A 16,583-nucleotide genomic window follows, 5' to 3' on the forward strand; every position below is an offset into this window, starting at 1 on the left:
CAGGAGAATCAGAATTCTTGTAAGTGCACCAAATTTCGGGTTTATCTTTACAATATTTAGCATGCATGAATTTCGCCCAAAGACTATCATTAGCGCGAAAAGAAAACCATAACTTGTAAGAAAAAGCTTTAATCATATCCAGGAAACTCTTACAACCTAAAGCACCTTCGTTTAAAGTATCACAAATTTTTTTCTAAGAGGACCAACAAATGCAACTATTGTCCATCTTAGCACCAAAAAAAAACTTATTAATTAATCTTTCCATTCTCAAGCAAATAGACGCAGCCGGATTAAGAGTATGAAAAATGTAAATAGGAATAGAATTTAACACACTTTTAATCAAGACCAATCTACCACCAAACGAAAGAAACTTAGAGTGCCAGTTGTAATTTTTTTTTTGAAAAACCGATATAATTTCCTCAAAAATATGATTCCTTTTTCTACCTTTAAAAATAGGCGTGCCTAAATACTTGATCGGTAACGAAAGACAACTGAAACCACAAATACTTTTAATCGAATTAATCTTATCTTGACTCACACCTTTCGAAATCAAGAAATTGCTTTTCTTTTTATTAATCTCCAAACCACTCATATTCTGGAACTCCATTAAAAAATGATGTATAGTTTTCACATTGTTAATGGAAGCATTAGAAAAAATAATGAAATCGTTAGCAAAACAGAGATGAGAAACCGGCAAACCTCCCTTAGTATGGAAATAAAGAGATTTATGACGTTTGTATAATTCCTCCATGCCTCTAGAAATATAATCAATAGCAATAATGAACAAGGCCGGAGATAGGGGATCACCTTGTCTTAACCCTTGAGAAGAATTGAAAAAGCCATGTTTGCCACCATTAATAATAACAGAGAAAAAGCAATTCTCAATACTATTCTTAATCAATTGGATAAAAACATTGCAAAACCCAAATAAAGATAACATTTTATACAGAAAATTCCAATTCAGGTTATCATAAGCTTTAGTAATATCAAGTTTATAAATGATGTTACCACCTTTACCTTTGGAGTTGATGTCATGAGTCATCTCTTGCATAAGAAGAATATTATCAAAAATACTTCTACCTTTAACAAAACCCGTTTGATTAACAGAAATAATTCTCGATAAAATCTCAACAAGTCTAGTGGCAAGAATCTTAGAAATCAGTTTGTTTAAAAAAGAACACAAACTTATCGGCCTGAAGTCATTCCACATATTAGCCCCCTCCTTTTTAGGGATTAAAACAATATTCGTAGCAGAGAAAAATTTAGGATAAGGGGTCCCTTTAAAGAAATCATTAACAGCATCTAAAATATCTTGCTTAATAATTTTCCAAGAATTCACAAAAAATTTAGTAGTAAAACCATCAGGACCCGCAGTGGACTCACAATTCATATATTTAATAGTATTCCAAACTTCCTCCTCAGAAGGAGCCTTAATCAGCAATTGATTATCCTCATCATTAATACATTTAGGAACAATGAAAGGATTAGCAATGGGGTTAATATCAATCACCCTATTAAAAATGTTCTTAAAATGATCGACTCCCGAAATAAAAATCTCTTCCTCTTTATCAATAAGCACACCATCTTCTCCCCTAATTTTAAAAATATGGTTTTTAACTCTATTTTTGTTAGCCAAAGTGTGAAAGAACTTAGTATTTCTATCCCCTTCCACAATCAATTTGGAAGCAGCTTTCTGCTTCCAATAAGTTTCCTCTTGATCTTGCAAAACAGCAAGATTGCTTTTAGCATCGTTCAGGGCATTATTAATATCATTAATTGGATTCTCCATATACCTTTTCTCTAACTCAATCACCTCTTTCTCAGCTTCCTTAATGTTATCAAAAAGATTCTTGAAAATATTCTTGTTCCACCACCTAAGAACTTACCTGTGCAGTTTAGCTTTCAACCTCTGCATACCATAAATGTTGTTATCAGGAGCAATAGGAGCAGACCAGTTATAACTAACGACATTACTAAAATCTTTATGAGATAACCACATGTTCTGAAATAAGAAAGACGAAGAAGTACTGTTACGATTAGTGTTAATACATAAAAGAAGAGGAGCATGGTCAGAGGTAGATCTACTAAAATGTTCCACATGAGTTAAAGGAAATTTAACAAGCCACTCATTATTAAACATTAATCTATCAAGCCTTTGCCACAGATTTTCTCTATACCAAATAAAAGAGTTACCAAAAAAGCCAATGTCATATAAATGGCATGTATTAATCATAGAATTGAAGTCATCCATGGCGTTAATATTGGGAAACCGGCCACCTCTTCTTTCATTATAGTTGCTAATAATATTGAAATCTCCCCCAACCAACCAGGGGATATTAGCATTAACAGCAAAAGAATTTAATTGATCCCATAAGACCAATCTTCCCATTCTAGTACTAGCAGCATAAATAAAAGAGGCTTTGCAACATATATTATAAACCGAAATATGCACATTAACTACCTGATGGAAGTCCTCAAGAATTTCCAAATCCACTACATTTTTCCAAAATATCCAAATTTTGTTAGAGCAGTTAGCAAAAAAAGAAGAAAAACCCAACTTTTGAGCAGTAATAGTAATTTTGTTTCTAGATACGAAAGGTTCAAGTAAAACAAGAATTTGAATATTATGAATCCTACACAATTCTTAACTCTAATAATAGAGTCTTTACCTCCAATACCCCTTATATTCCAGATGAGAGCATTAATCATTTAAAGGTTTTGAAAAAGTTTTGGCTCTGGTGGAACGAGGAGTAACAGGTAACAGAAACTTACCCTTCTTTTTTTTTTCCACCTTAGTAAATTCACCTTCTTCTTCATTACAAGAAGACTTACCAACACCGCTAGAAGATAAAGAATCCTCTTTATCCTCCATATTCATCCCATCCTCTTTATCTGCCATGTTCATATCATCCTCTTTTTCCGCATTCAATCCTTCATTAGGGTTAGGGATGAATTCCCCTTCCTCACATGCTTCTTTTTCACAATTTTCATTGTCACTAGATAAAGCAACCACCTGTTTAGGCACATTATCAATAATATTTTTGGATAAATGCAACATAGATTCTATGGAAACATAGATATCAGGTTCCTTGACACTAACATTAGAAACCACATCATTTTCCTCATTTAAATTATCTAAAACAGAAAATTTATTTTGCCGAATAACAATATTAACAGGATCAATAGTATCAGGTACCACAATAGTATTAAAAGCCGGTTCCTTAGAGATATTTCCATCATCAGAAAAAATTTCCTCCTGATTAACACCGTTAATTTTACCTTCTTTATTCGGAACCTTAATATTTTTTTTGAGATTCGGATGTAACTTAAAACAATCATTAACAGAATGACCATGGATCTTACAATGTTGACAAAATTCAGGAATTTTTTCAAAATCAACTTGTTGCATATAACCGTAAGCCTTTGAGCCAACCCAAATCTCCTTAGGATGTTTCTTAGATATATCTACTTCAACAAGAGTTCTAGCCACCGAGGGGCGAGTTCTTGATGCCGTAGCTTGATCTGTTTGAAGCGGCCGACCAAATATTAAACCAAGAGCATGTAAAACTTTGGGATTAAAGAAATGTAGTCTAAAATTAGGAAAAGAAATCCAAATCGGCACAATAGGCGATTCCTCTTTAATATCAAAAAAAGGAGTCCATTTGAGAACTCTCATTTGACAGTTATTTATGAAATAAGCTCTTCTAGCAAAAACTCTACTATAGTCTAAGTCATTAGAGAGTTGAATAGCAACATGACGAGAATCCATCAAGCCGACCGAAAAAAAGCCAGATAATTTCAGATTTCCAAAAAAAATTCAAATCGAATCAAGATTGGCTCTACGCAAACCGAACTTACCAACCAGCGTAAACTAAAATGGAGAAGCGAGTTTAAGAACATCTTCATCCGAAAGAAGAACAGCTAGAACACCGTTAAAAACCGATTGAGTTAAATTAGGAATTTTATCACCTGCCATGGGATCCGAAAAGAGAACGCCTTTGAATGATCGAGACGGAGTAGCAGCAGTACCCTCACCATCCAGATTAAAAAATCCTCTGTTCAAGCTCTGAGACGAGCCCGAAGCCTTTCCCCAAGGATTAGGAGGCGGAACCCCTGCCATCCCACCAGCCCAGCAGGGCAAAGAGGAACAAAGGAAACCACAAAATACGAAAACAGAGCGATCCACACAAAAAAAAACAGGATCAACCTCAAGAAAATCACTGACGGAGGCGGAAACCCTAAATCGCAAAGGAGGCGCTAGGGTTCGAGGAGAGAGGTATGATCTATTTCCTCGATATGGGTGAAGGCGCATATATATATTCAAAATTACAAGAAACTTATAGCTTTGAAATTTCTGATTGATTGATCTTGAAAGGGTGACCAAACATATGGTCTAAATAGTTAATTTCATTTAAAAATGACTTAAGGTGACACATTTATGATATTTATATCAAAAAATTATTCCTAAGGGATTTGGTTATTTTAAATTATTTTCTATCTTCAAGTGAACTATTGCTTGCTGTTGACGATTAGACTACTCCATAGAGCAAGCTCTTAGTAGTTCCTAGGGTTTTATGGATTTCTCATCTATGGACAATCTTAAATGATAGCTTCACTCCCTCACCACCATTGGAGGGTGGCAAGCAAAATGCACTATCAAATTTTTTTAAGTTATCAAAGAAAATGGTTTGGCCAACACTTGAGTTTAACCTAGGTTCCAATTGCATCTAATGCTTATTGCTCTTTGATAAAATCCAAAGTTCATTAGAGATGATAGAGAGATGGATGATGCACTAGGATGCTTTGTAAAGCTTAAAGAAGATAATGGAATACAATTGAATATATTTACTAGGTCCTTGCCTTATTTTATTAAAATTAAGCTTATACCATTGTTAATTATCATAGTAATGAATTAGAAAAGGCATGGAGGCCAGCTGGGGTATGAAGATGAAGCCTAAATATGTTTAGGATAGCCTTATGATTATTCTTAATTCAAACTTTTTTGGTCACAATTATTTTTTATTAATATCATTTTTTTCTTAATTAGGTACCTAATAATGGTTTAAGGTCCTAACCAAGGCTTAAGCTTAATATTGGGTTTTATTAAGGCATTAGGTAGCATAATGGAGTAATGAGATTATCTTATTTTCATTAAAGGTCTCTTGCCCAACTAAAATGAATTTACTTCTTTAGATCAACTTTATTCAATTTACCTTCAATGGTTAAACTTAAGGTTTTGCAGGGTATTTAATTTAGGTTGGCTTTAATAAAATCCTTTACAACTAGGTATCTAATGAATTGAACTCATTTGGGTTCTATTGGGATAATAAAACAGATTTAATTGGTCGAACTAACCATACAATTAGACAACTAGGGATTTGGCCCCTTAAAGGTATTTTAAGATCTAGGCTAAAGTGTCTTAATGATCTATATTTATTTGTCATTATTTACCATATGCCCTAGAATTAAAATACTCTAAAGTCAGAATTCACATTTGAATAATATATCATATAGCCTATGCTGCCTTATTGTCTCAAGAATATTCTTAATATGAGCACAGTGCATTAGAATATACATAAAAATAATTGGCGCATTTGTTACCCCAAAGGCATAATTAAAATTTAATAATGACCATACCTTATACCAAAAGCCGTCTTCATTACATCTTCCTCTTCCAACTTCAGTTGGTGATAGCAAGATATCATAACAAACTTAAATAATATGGAAACACCATCTAATCCATCTAACAAATCATAATTCTTATGTCGATAATATTTAATTTTTACCTAGTTTATTTCCTCAAAGTCTACACATATCCTCATTTTTCCATCATTTTTCTTCATAAACAGAACCAGTGCACCCAACAAAAAAATACTCGATCTTATAAAACCTCAATCCATTATCACTTATAATTATACATTTAAGTCCTATAACTCCTTATCTGTCATCCTATATGAAGACTTAAAAATCAAAACAAAACCTATTAGTATCTCAATTGAACTCTTCTTCAGTGTCATGTGAAAGTCTAACAAATTCTACATGAAATTCATCAAAAAAATTCTTTTAACTCATTAATGATCTCAATTGATTTTGAATTTAATTTCATACCCCTCACATATGACAAATATACCATATTCATCATCTTCCATAATTTATCCACTAATATAACAAATATTAGAAATGACAATACTCTTATATTCCTTGAAATTAATAACTCTCATATCCAAAAAAATAGTTTTACTCTCTTCTTCAGATAATCAATATAATCCTAATATTGACTAAAACAATCCATAACTAGTATAACATTAAACTTAGTTAGAGCTAACACCAATAACTTAGATTTTCAACTACCATAAAAAACTTTTACCCTGCAGAAATAGTCATGACTAGTCATCATATAATCACCAAACACATAAAAATTGATAGAGTATATAGTCATAAAATAAAAGATAAATATGATAGATTAAAATAATTCTTCGATATAAATAAATGGACAACCCTAGAATCAAATAGAGTATGATATGGAGTAGTAAACTGTAAGTTTCACTTATCCTCACACCTGTTAAATCTCTGGCCTCTTGCTGAATTTAACTATACACTATTTCATATACAAGAGCTATAGAAATGGAAGCACCTTTATATAATAGCATCTATCACCCAATCAAAAGACCACCACCTTAATTATAAGATCCATTAGTTCAAGCTTAGGGTGGAACTTCTTTTAGTTTTTTTGCCATTTATAGCTTTTTGCTCTCTCATCAAAATGTCTATTAGGTTGAATATGTAAAGAACCAACCACTTAATTATTAGCGTGGTTGCATCAAGAGCACTACCTAGTAACTCTAAAACACTAACTCATATGTCACCTTCCATAGCATTGACAAATAAGTACTCCACTTAAGCAACTCATAGATCATGCTACACTATTACTAAAAAATAACAATACTGATGAGCCTTCGCTGGATTCTCTTAGCCCAAGCCTACTCAAACTTTTTCCCATTGAATCCATTCCTAGAAGTCACTCCCCTAAATCTCATTCTACAAGCAGGCCACCACTATTAAATAATTTTCAGATCATGTTCTACAAAATGAGCTCTCGACTAACTCAAGAAAGTAAAAAATATGAAATGGTACTATAAGCTACCTCATACTATCTTAGACAGTATTTAAAAATCTATAGTACTCCTCCATATATGTAATAATAAGCCATGAAGTATTCTTAGCTAATGAAGTAAACTAAAACTTATATTGGAATACTTGTGATGCTCAAGAATCTATATTGAAAGAAATTATTCTTTTATCTTTTAATAAATAATAACCAGAGCTATCTAATTTTTTTTAGCAATAAAAATACTAGCAAACATAAAACTATTATTTAAAAAGCCAAAGCATTAGTAAAGAATGTCAAGATTATATTAGTATAATAAAATTATGTAGGTGTGTAAACTATCTAGGTTTGTTATGTCAATAACAAATCAATATGTTATGTGATCAGTATGCCACATGCTTAGTATCAATAATTAGTATAGTAAACCAATAATAATAACAATATCAATGAATAAGTAGTAATATCTGTATTTATATTGATATCAAACACTACAGGAAATTAATATATTATTACCATCGAACGTTCCTACAGAAAATTTTACTTCGATAATACTGGCAGCAATACTGGAGGAATAGACGTCGGTAAATGAATGGAAAAATTTCTAGTGTATATTTCTATGGTTGAAAAATTGACGCATATTCCACCGTTTATTCGCCGGTATTTTGAAGGATTTTGGTGCATTATCCACCGGTAATAACCGATGTAATTATCGATGAAAATTATGTTGGCCTACATAAACTCGATGAACTAATACTGATATAGTATCTGCATGTAAAATAACTAATGGTTAATCCAATGAAAAATACGTCAGTATAGTCCTTATTATGACTTATCCACCATCTAACTTATCATTTCATCACTCACATCCGACCGAACCCTCATCTTTTCCTATCTTCCCCTCTCTAGGGTTTACATTTCATTTTTTCTTTTTGTCGTTGTTGTTCAAGTTTGTTGTTTCGCAAGAGCTGTAGAGATTGCACGCATCGCTTCTTCGGCTCCTTCGTGGCTATTCGACTTTGCTCCTTTGACTACTTTCCCTTACTATCAGATAGGAAGTTAGGGCATTTTGATCGGAAGCAAAAATGGGAGCTCGCTGGTTGTGAAGGTAACTTTCTCCCTTTCACGTGCTTCTTTGGCCAAATCCCATAAATTCGTTGAAATAAGGGATTTAGTAAATCTGGGATTTTAGCTATAAATCCTTAAATCTAGTATTTACCCATCGTCAAGATTTAACGTACGCATAAAGACCATTTGAATAGATTTAGCATAAATTTGACTTAAATCCCACTATAAATCTGATACCAAAAAACCCTAAGTTCTTATTATTTTTCTTTTAGTTATGGATGTTGTTGCTAGACATTTTTAAGAGGATGTATCCTGGTATATGCCTTTTATTAATAATATTCTTCTTATTAATAATATTAGAGAGGGAGTTAAAAAAATTGAATTATGGAGGTCATCCCTAGAGTCTAAAGGTTTTCATTTGAGTAGATCTAAATCTAATACATGAAGTAATAATTTAGTAATAATAGTTCTAGTGGTGAGATTATGACTTTGGGCAATAAAGTCATTAATAAAAATATGTGTTTTAGATATCTTGGGTCTATTGTTGAAGTGATGGTGAAATAGTTGGGGATATTAGTAATATAATTCAAGTTGGATGGTTGAAGTAGAGGAATGCATAAGGCTTATTGTGTGATAAAAAGTACTCCTCATACTTAAGGGGAAATTCTATAAGATGATGGTGATACCTGCAATGCTTTATGACACATAATGTTGGCCATTAATATGTAAGCATAAATTTAAGTTAAGTGTTGTAGAGATGAGAAAGCTTAGATAGATTTGTGGTTTCACTTATAGAGATAGTGTGAATTGAGTGTATATGTGAAAGGTTTGAGTGGCTTAAGTGGCTAGTAAGATTACATAGTGTTTTTTATAATACAACCATGCTATATGTTAAAACATTATCTAATATATACATATTATATGTATGTTATATTATGAATATCAAAACTCAAAGAAGTTGGATGTATAATTGATTGGCTCAAGGATGAAAGATATTAATGGATGATATAATTAAATGGGTGAATTTTTTTATTCATGCAGATTCTCAGCTGCACAGCTTCATCTCAGATGGAAACTTTTGTTTCCCATATTCTAAACAAAAAAATCAGGTGCACCTAAGCCCATATGATGCAATTATTGATCTATGCTGTTGAGCTTCATACTAGAGAATTGGTATTGTACTTCTCATGGTTAGTATGAACTGCAATTTGATTCTTAATATGGCCCGTTGATAAGTTATAATTTAGCTGAGGAAGAAAATATCTAACCTGATCTTGAGGACTTAGTTCAAGATGCAACTAGACCACAATTTGAATAATATACATAAGAGTCACCTATTAAGGGGCATACGATTTTAATAATTTATTGCATTCTTCCAAACAACCAATATTGAAGAGTTGCACTACTCACTCAGAGTTATCCATTGATGTTAAGATGTTAAGCATCAAGAAAAAATATAATATACCTCGTGAAAGTTTTAATCTATTCATTAGACTGCTTAAAAAAATTAACCAACCAGATAATATTATTCCTACAGATTTATATCAGATTAAAAAGTTGGTTTCTAAGCTCAGTTTGACATACACAAAGATTAATGTGTCAATAGATGCATGTTAATCAATAAATATAATCAATTAAAGATTGCATGTTGTTTCTGCAATGTACCAAGATTTAAAAAAAAATCTATCACGAAAAGAAAGCTGAAGGAAGTACCAGTCAGTTCGATGTTTTACATACCCATAGTTCATATACTACAATGATTATATGCATCCATGAGATTTGCTACACCTATGAGATGGCATAGTCAACACATTTCACAAGAAGGCTTTATTACACATCCATCATAAGCAGAAACCTAGAAACACTTTGATAGTATACATCTCACCTTTGCCAAAGAATCAAGAAATGTAAGATTAGGTTTATGCGCAGAATATTTTACTACATTTAGAAGTCTGCTTCATCTTATTCATGTTGGCCTATAATACTCACCCCATACAATCTTCCACCAGATTTGTGTATGTCAAAACTTTATATGTTTCTTGTACTTATCATTTTAGGGCCACATAATTCAAAAGAAAAGATCACTGTATTCTTACAACTTTTCATTAATGATTTAAATTTATTATAAAAAGAGGAAGTAAGTACATATAATATCTTCACAAAAAAAACTTTATTATGATGGTAGCATTACTTTAGATAATTGGTGACTTCCCTGCATATGGTATTCTCTCAGGTTGGAACACTTCAAAAAAATTAGCTTGTCCATATTGTATGGAATAAACTATGTTATTCACATTAAAACATGGAGGGAAGGATACCTGGTTCAACTGTCATCGCATGTTCTTACCTACAGGTCATTCTTTCAGGAGAAATATGGATTCCTTTATTAAAAATAAAATGATGATGTCACATTCTCCTCCAAGATTAAGTAGTTAAGAAATATTTAAAAGAGTAAGGACCATGCCTATATTAGTAGATTCTTAAACATTAGCTAATTACAAATTGCCAATATATTATATCAACCACTATTGGGCTAAAAGAAGTATTTTTTGGTTATTTTCATATTGGCGGAGAAACTTGATCAGACATAACTTAGATGTGATGCATATAGAAAAAAATGTCTTTGATAATATATTCAATACAATCATGAACATTAAATATAAATCTAAAGACAACATAAAACTAAGGATGGACTTAAAGTAGAATTGTAGGAGAAAAACATAAGAATTGAAGGATGGTTGAAATGAAAAATTTTTCAAACAAAAAGCTCCTTTCACCTTGAATTTAGAGCAAAAATGAGTTGTTTGTGAATTGGTGAAGACTCTATGGGTATCTGTTGGATATTCTTCAAATCTAAGCAGAAGTGTTGACTTAAGAACTAAGAGATTATTTGCTATGAAGAGTAATAACTGTCATAACTTTATGTAGTATCTAATACGAACAACTTTTAGTTATCTACCAAGTTAAATTTTGAAGCCTTTGATCAAGATAAGTATCATCTTCAAAGATTTATGCTCTTCAAACTAAATGTGAAGCACCTGATTCTTATGGAGCAGTATATCCCGCATTATGTATAAACTTGAAAAGATATTCCACTAGATTTTTTTGACTCTGTGGAGCATTTATCCATGCATTTAATATATGAAGTTATAGTTGGTGGACCGGTTCAATATCAGTGGATGTATCCTTTTGAGAGGCATTTAAATAAATATAAGAAAACTGCTAAAAAGAAAGCACATTTTGAAGGCTTAATATGTGAAGCATATTTAATGTACAAGATAACAAAATTTTCCTCGAATTACTTTAAATCAGAATTAAAATCAAGTCATAGCAATGCACCTCAAAATATGGATAAATCTTGAAATTTATCTATATTCAACGGAAGTGGTGAACCCGTAGGCACTAACACCATATGATATTTAACTAATAAAGAGATGTGAGTTGTCACATTGTATGTCTTACTTATATGTGATGAGGTTGAATCATTTCTTGAATAAGTATGAATAATCTTGCTCATAAATTTGTTACTCAGAAATTTGATCTAAACCTTAATGTTTATAGGAGTTTTATTGATGGTTTGAATATAATAAAACCAGTAGAAGTCCAAAAGATAGTGTAAACAAAATTTCCTAATTAGTTTAAAAATATGATACATATTTTAACAATTTATTTCAATTATTATATCTTTAATTAATTAGTTAATAAGCATTTCTATTAACAAATTTATGAGCAAGATTATTCATACTTTACCTACTAACAAGATGCATACTCAAAGTAGTAATTTGCAGTATTATGGGCTACTTGATCTAGCTATGGACTAAATAGAGCTGTAAAATGCTATCAAATTTTTTGGTTAATGGTTATAAATTTCAAACAAAATTTTTGAGTAAAGGTAGGAAGACAGAGAATTTTGGTGTATGTATAAGATGGAATACCCATACAGGTGATGATTCTGCATACTACAGGGTATTATAGGAAATTTTATAGTTGGACTATCCTGGTCAAGGAATAATATGTATAGATTAAATTATGAGTGATCTCATCCATTACATATTAGAGTTACAAAATTTTATCCACTTTACGATATAATAGAACTTAAGCGAGGTAGAAAATATTCATAGCTTCACCCATTCATCATTACTAGTTAGGCTAACCATGTTTATTTTACTAACTATTCGAGTAGAGTGCGAGGCAAATAAGATTGGCTCGAAGTTATGAAAACTAAACCTAGCGAGTTATTGAGAAAATTATATTAATATCACAAACTCATCAAGAAGAGTTTATGTGAAACATAAAAGATCTTGCTAACGATGTGGACAATCAAATAACAACTACTGAGAGTGAGTTTCAGCTAGAGAAAGTATATTTAAATATAGAGAAAAATAATGAGGAATATAATATTAGTGTAAGAGTTTCATAATATGAAAGTGAATCAACATAAGGTAAATGATTTCTGACAATCAATTATAAATTAACAATTTATAATAATAATATTTTTAATATTTAATTTTTTTGTACTTTATTTATATAATTGCTACAACTAATTTGTATTTAAAATTTGATATAATTTATGTTGCTAATATTTCTTAAATTTTTTATGCAGATGGCTTCAGGTGATGATCTTCATAGAGGATTAACAAAGAATATGTTTAGTAGGCACAGTAAGAAGATAACAATTGGCCCATCTAGAAGGCCTGTACGTATTGAGGGCACCTTTTTATCTCAGCCTGCTACCCAGAGTCAGCTTAGCCTGCCTTTACCTACTCCTGTAGCTAGTAGCCCACAGTACTACTCACCAGACCAACACTTTCCTTCATTGGACATCGCGCAAAGTACTCCTCGCTACCCCTCTTATCGGCTACCCCTACCTTCTCATGTTGGTCGCATAATGATTGAACCTGACGGTGATACGTATGTCCTAATTATTTTTAAACTTGCAAATAAAATTAAATAATTTTTTTTGGCAATTAATATATTTTTTTAGGTTCTATCCGTCAAAGCAACCAATACATAAAATACAAGACATAATACAGAGCATGTATGATGCTCCATATATTTCTTGGAAGAAAGTTCCGAAAGAAGTACGAGATATGTGGTTTAGAGAGTTTGAGGTTAGTTATTATATAATTATGTTATGTATTTTATCTTGTTTGTATAAACAATTTATAAATATTTATTTTTAATTAAATATTCTTAAATGCAGAAAGATTTTTATTGGCTGCCCCAATACAATGAAGAAATTAGAAAGAATTTTGAGAAGTGTGGGTCGACTCGTATGCGAGGCATGTTTACAGAAATTAGAAAGTCAGGCGAGCGACCACTTTGGATTGGTGAGAGTGTTTGGGTTGAGTTGAACAGTGCTTGGGGTAGCCTAAAGTATAATAGGATAACAGAGCAAAATAGACAGAATAGAGCTTCTGATATTGGGGGCTTGGGAAGTTCCCTTTTTACTGGGGGCTCAATTCCACCTACTGAGCACAGAAGACATTTGGTAAGAAATTTTATAAGATTTTAATAATTTACTTTAATTTAAATATTAATATAATCCTTTTACAGAAAGAGGTGCTAGGTAGAGAACCAACCCCTGTTAAATTGCATAGTCATACCCATAAGCGGCAAGAGGACCAACAATGGATTGATGAGCAAGCTCGGAAAGCATATGTAAGTATATAAGTTTAATATTTTTTTAATGTAATTTATAAATTGCTTGAGTATTTATTAACTTTCATAAGAGGAGTATACATAGCTTCGAGAGATTCAGGTTGAAGAAAGTGAAGGTTCTTCTGGTGGATCAGCAGAATATTCTAAGTACCACACTTGGTCGCAAGAAGTAGGAAGAACTCAGCAAGACAGAGTATACGGTTTAGGCTCACAAGCCTATGCATATGAGGGGCAGAAATCTGGTGGCACTAGTTTCTTACCAAATACCCAAGAGTCTTTATATACCCAACAGATAGCTGCCCTTACAGCCGAGGTAGAGCAGGTAAGGAAAGCACAAACTGACTTGCATATACAGATACAACAACAGATGGAGATGCAGCAGCAGATGCATATACAACAACAGAAGGAGATGCAGCAACAGATGCATAGGCTTCAAACTCAAATATTAGAGGAAATACGAAAGATGAGGGATGAGATGAGTGGGAGGAGTACAACATAAGGAGAGGAGGAGACTAAGTAAGAATAGTTGTTATTTATTTTAATGACGTGGACATCTATAATTGTGTATTTATGGACATGTTTACTTGATTGTTTTATGGACATATGAACTTGTTTATTGTTAGATATTTGTTGATGTTTGTTAATGATATTATTCTTATTTTTATTATTGAGTATATATTTGGTGATGTTCCTGATTAGAGCTAGATATTTTGGTTTATTGAGTATATGTTTGAATGCATATTGTAATGCTTTTTTTACTATGCAGGTTTGGGAGAATCAGTTACAGAAGTTTGGTGGTTATTTTTTTTATTTGTGCTATAGGTTTTTAGTAGATTATCTGGCTAAAAGACTATAAAAAAAAATGATACAACAAAAGTGGATCATTATTTCTGGCATATAATTACATCAAAATGATTGACAGTTTATCCAACAAAAGTTTTATTGATAACAGTGCAATGGCTCGAGGTGGCAGATTATCCATTGGTGTTGCAGGCGTACTGTATCCACTGAAAATACTAGAAAAAAATGCCAAAATTCACCACCTTAGAAAAAGATGTTTCCACAAATTTTTTGCTCTGGAACGTCTCCAGAAATTCTAACGAAAACATTTTCCGTGGAAATGTACAGCCAATATGTGCTTTTTTATGCACGAATAACTGTTGGAATAGTTTTCATCGGTGTTTCATCAGAAAGGAGGAATTTCTGGTGGATTAATAGTGTTGACGGTGATAAATAAATCGGTAATAGCGCATTTTTCTGTAGTGAAAGAAGCTTATGGTAATAGTAGTAAAATATTACAGTAGAAGTAAATTTGCATAATAATAAGAAATTTGGAAAATAATAAGAATAATGGTTCAATAACATATATTTTTGTAGTCACACCAATCAAGTAAAAAATTCTAGCTTAATCAGGATTTTTCTTGTATCGTATTAGTATCATTAAACCATTGGTATTAAAAATAGAGTCTTAGCTCTTCACTTATCATTAGAGTAATTAGCTACTTAGCTCCCAATAAGTATTATAGGAATCAATAGGGGACAACACCAAACAATTATAATAAAAAAGAATGCCCATTAGGCCACCATCTTTTATATGTTAATCAGCCTTTAGCCAAGATTAGTGAATAATTATTCTTTACTTATTTTTCTCCATACACACGTTATTATCATGACACAATAACAGTAATAATGACCAGCTATTACACATTCACATGGCCACATTCATTTTTAATGCATTGTAGTAAATGAAATATAATTGGGCTAAATTTAGAAAGTGTAAAAAATTCTCATTAGCTTGCAATGAAATATGATACTGAGCAGAAATTTATATTTTAAGAAATTAACCTAATTACGAAATATCATAAATAATAATAATATATAGTAACATTAATTGAACTAAAATAATATTTTTTTGAAGTTAAAATAAATTATTTAATCAATAAAAATTGCTGCATTACAAAATCACCCAGTGAAAAATCTTAAATAAGTACTCAAAATATTTATAATATCAATTTACATAACATATAAAAACTTTCGAGTCAAAGATTTTCCAATACCAGATTATCCATATTTTTTAGTAATAAAAATACAAATTTGATTAAAAAACAAAAAAACACCCAAATTATAAAATTACGAAAAAGGGTAATGGTCCCTTACATAGACATGAGAAAATCTACCAACATAGTCGATTGACAAAAATAACTCTCAATAAGTATCCTAGATTTCTTTTTCTCTCTGCTCTATTTTTCCTTTAATTTGCATTAACAAACTCTCTATTACTTAATTTAAGTAAGGAAAATATCTTTTTATAAAACATTAAGTAGTATTAGATATTTATAATAAAATAATAAATATAATATAAATATAATTATATAATTTAATTAATTTTTTATATAAAATTCATAAAAATCTTTTTCAGTCTTTAAAAATTATAAAATGTAGCTATAAAATAGCCCATTTAATTTATTAAATCTTGGTGAAGTCGATTTGTAAAAAAACACCTAACGGTCCCAAAATATGTACTTGTACTATAGTTTTCATTTTTTTTATGGATTTTCATCAACACAAATTAATTATAAGAAAATAGTATAATTAAATGACTATAATATTTATGTTATGGTGAGCAGGGATTGTGATTTGAATTATAAAGAATCCTTAAAAAATTATTTGAATGAATTATTACAATTTTGAAGTTAGTGAGAGAAATTCTAAGCATTTTCTAGTGAGAGAAAGGGATTTCAAATTTCCT

The sequence above is a fragment of the Dendrobium catenatum genome, unplaced genomic scaffold (genome assembly GCF_001605985.2).
Source record: "Dendrobium catenatum unplaced genomic scaffold, ASM160598v2 fragScaff_scaffold_1557, whole genome shotgun sequence".
In the NCBI taxonomy this organism is placed as follows: Eukaryota; Viridiplantae; Streptophyta; class Magnoliopsida; order Asparagales; family Orchidaceae; genus Dendrobium; species Dendrobium catenatum.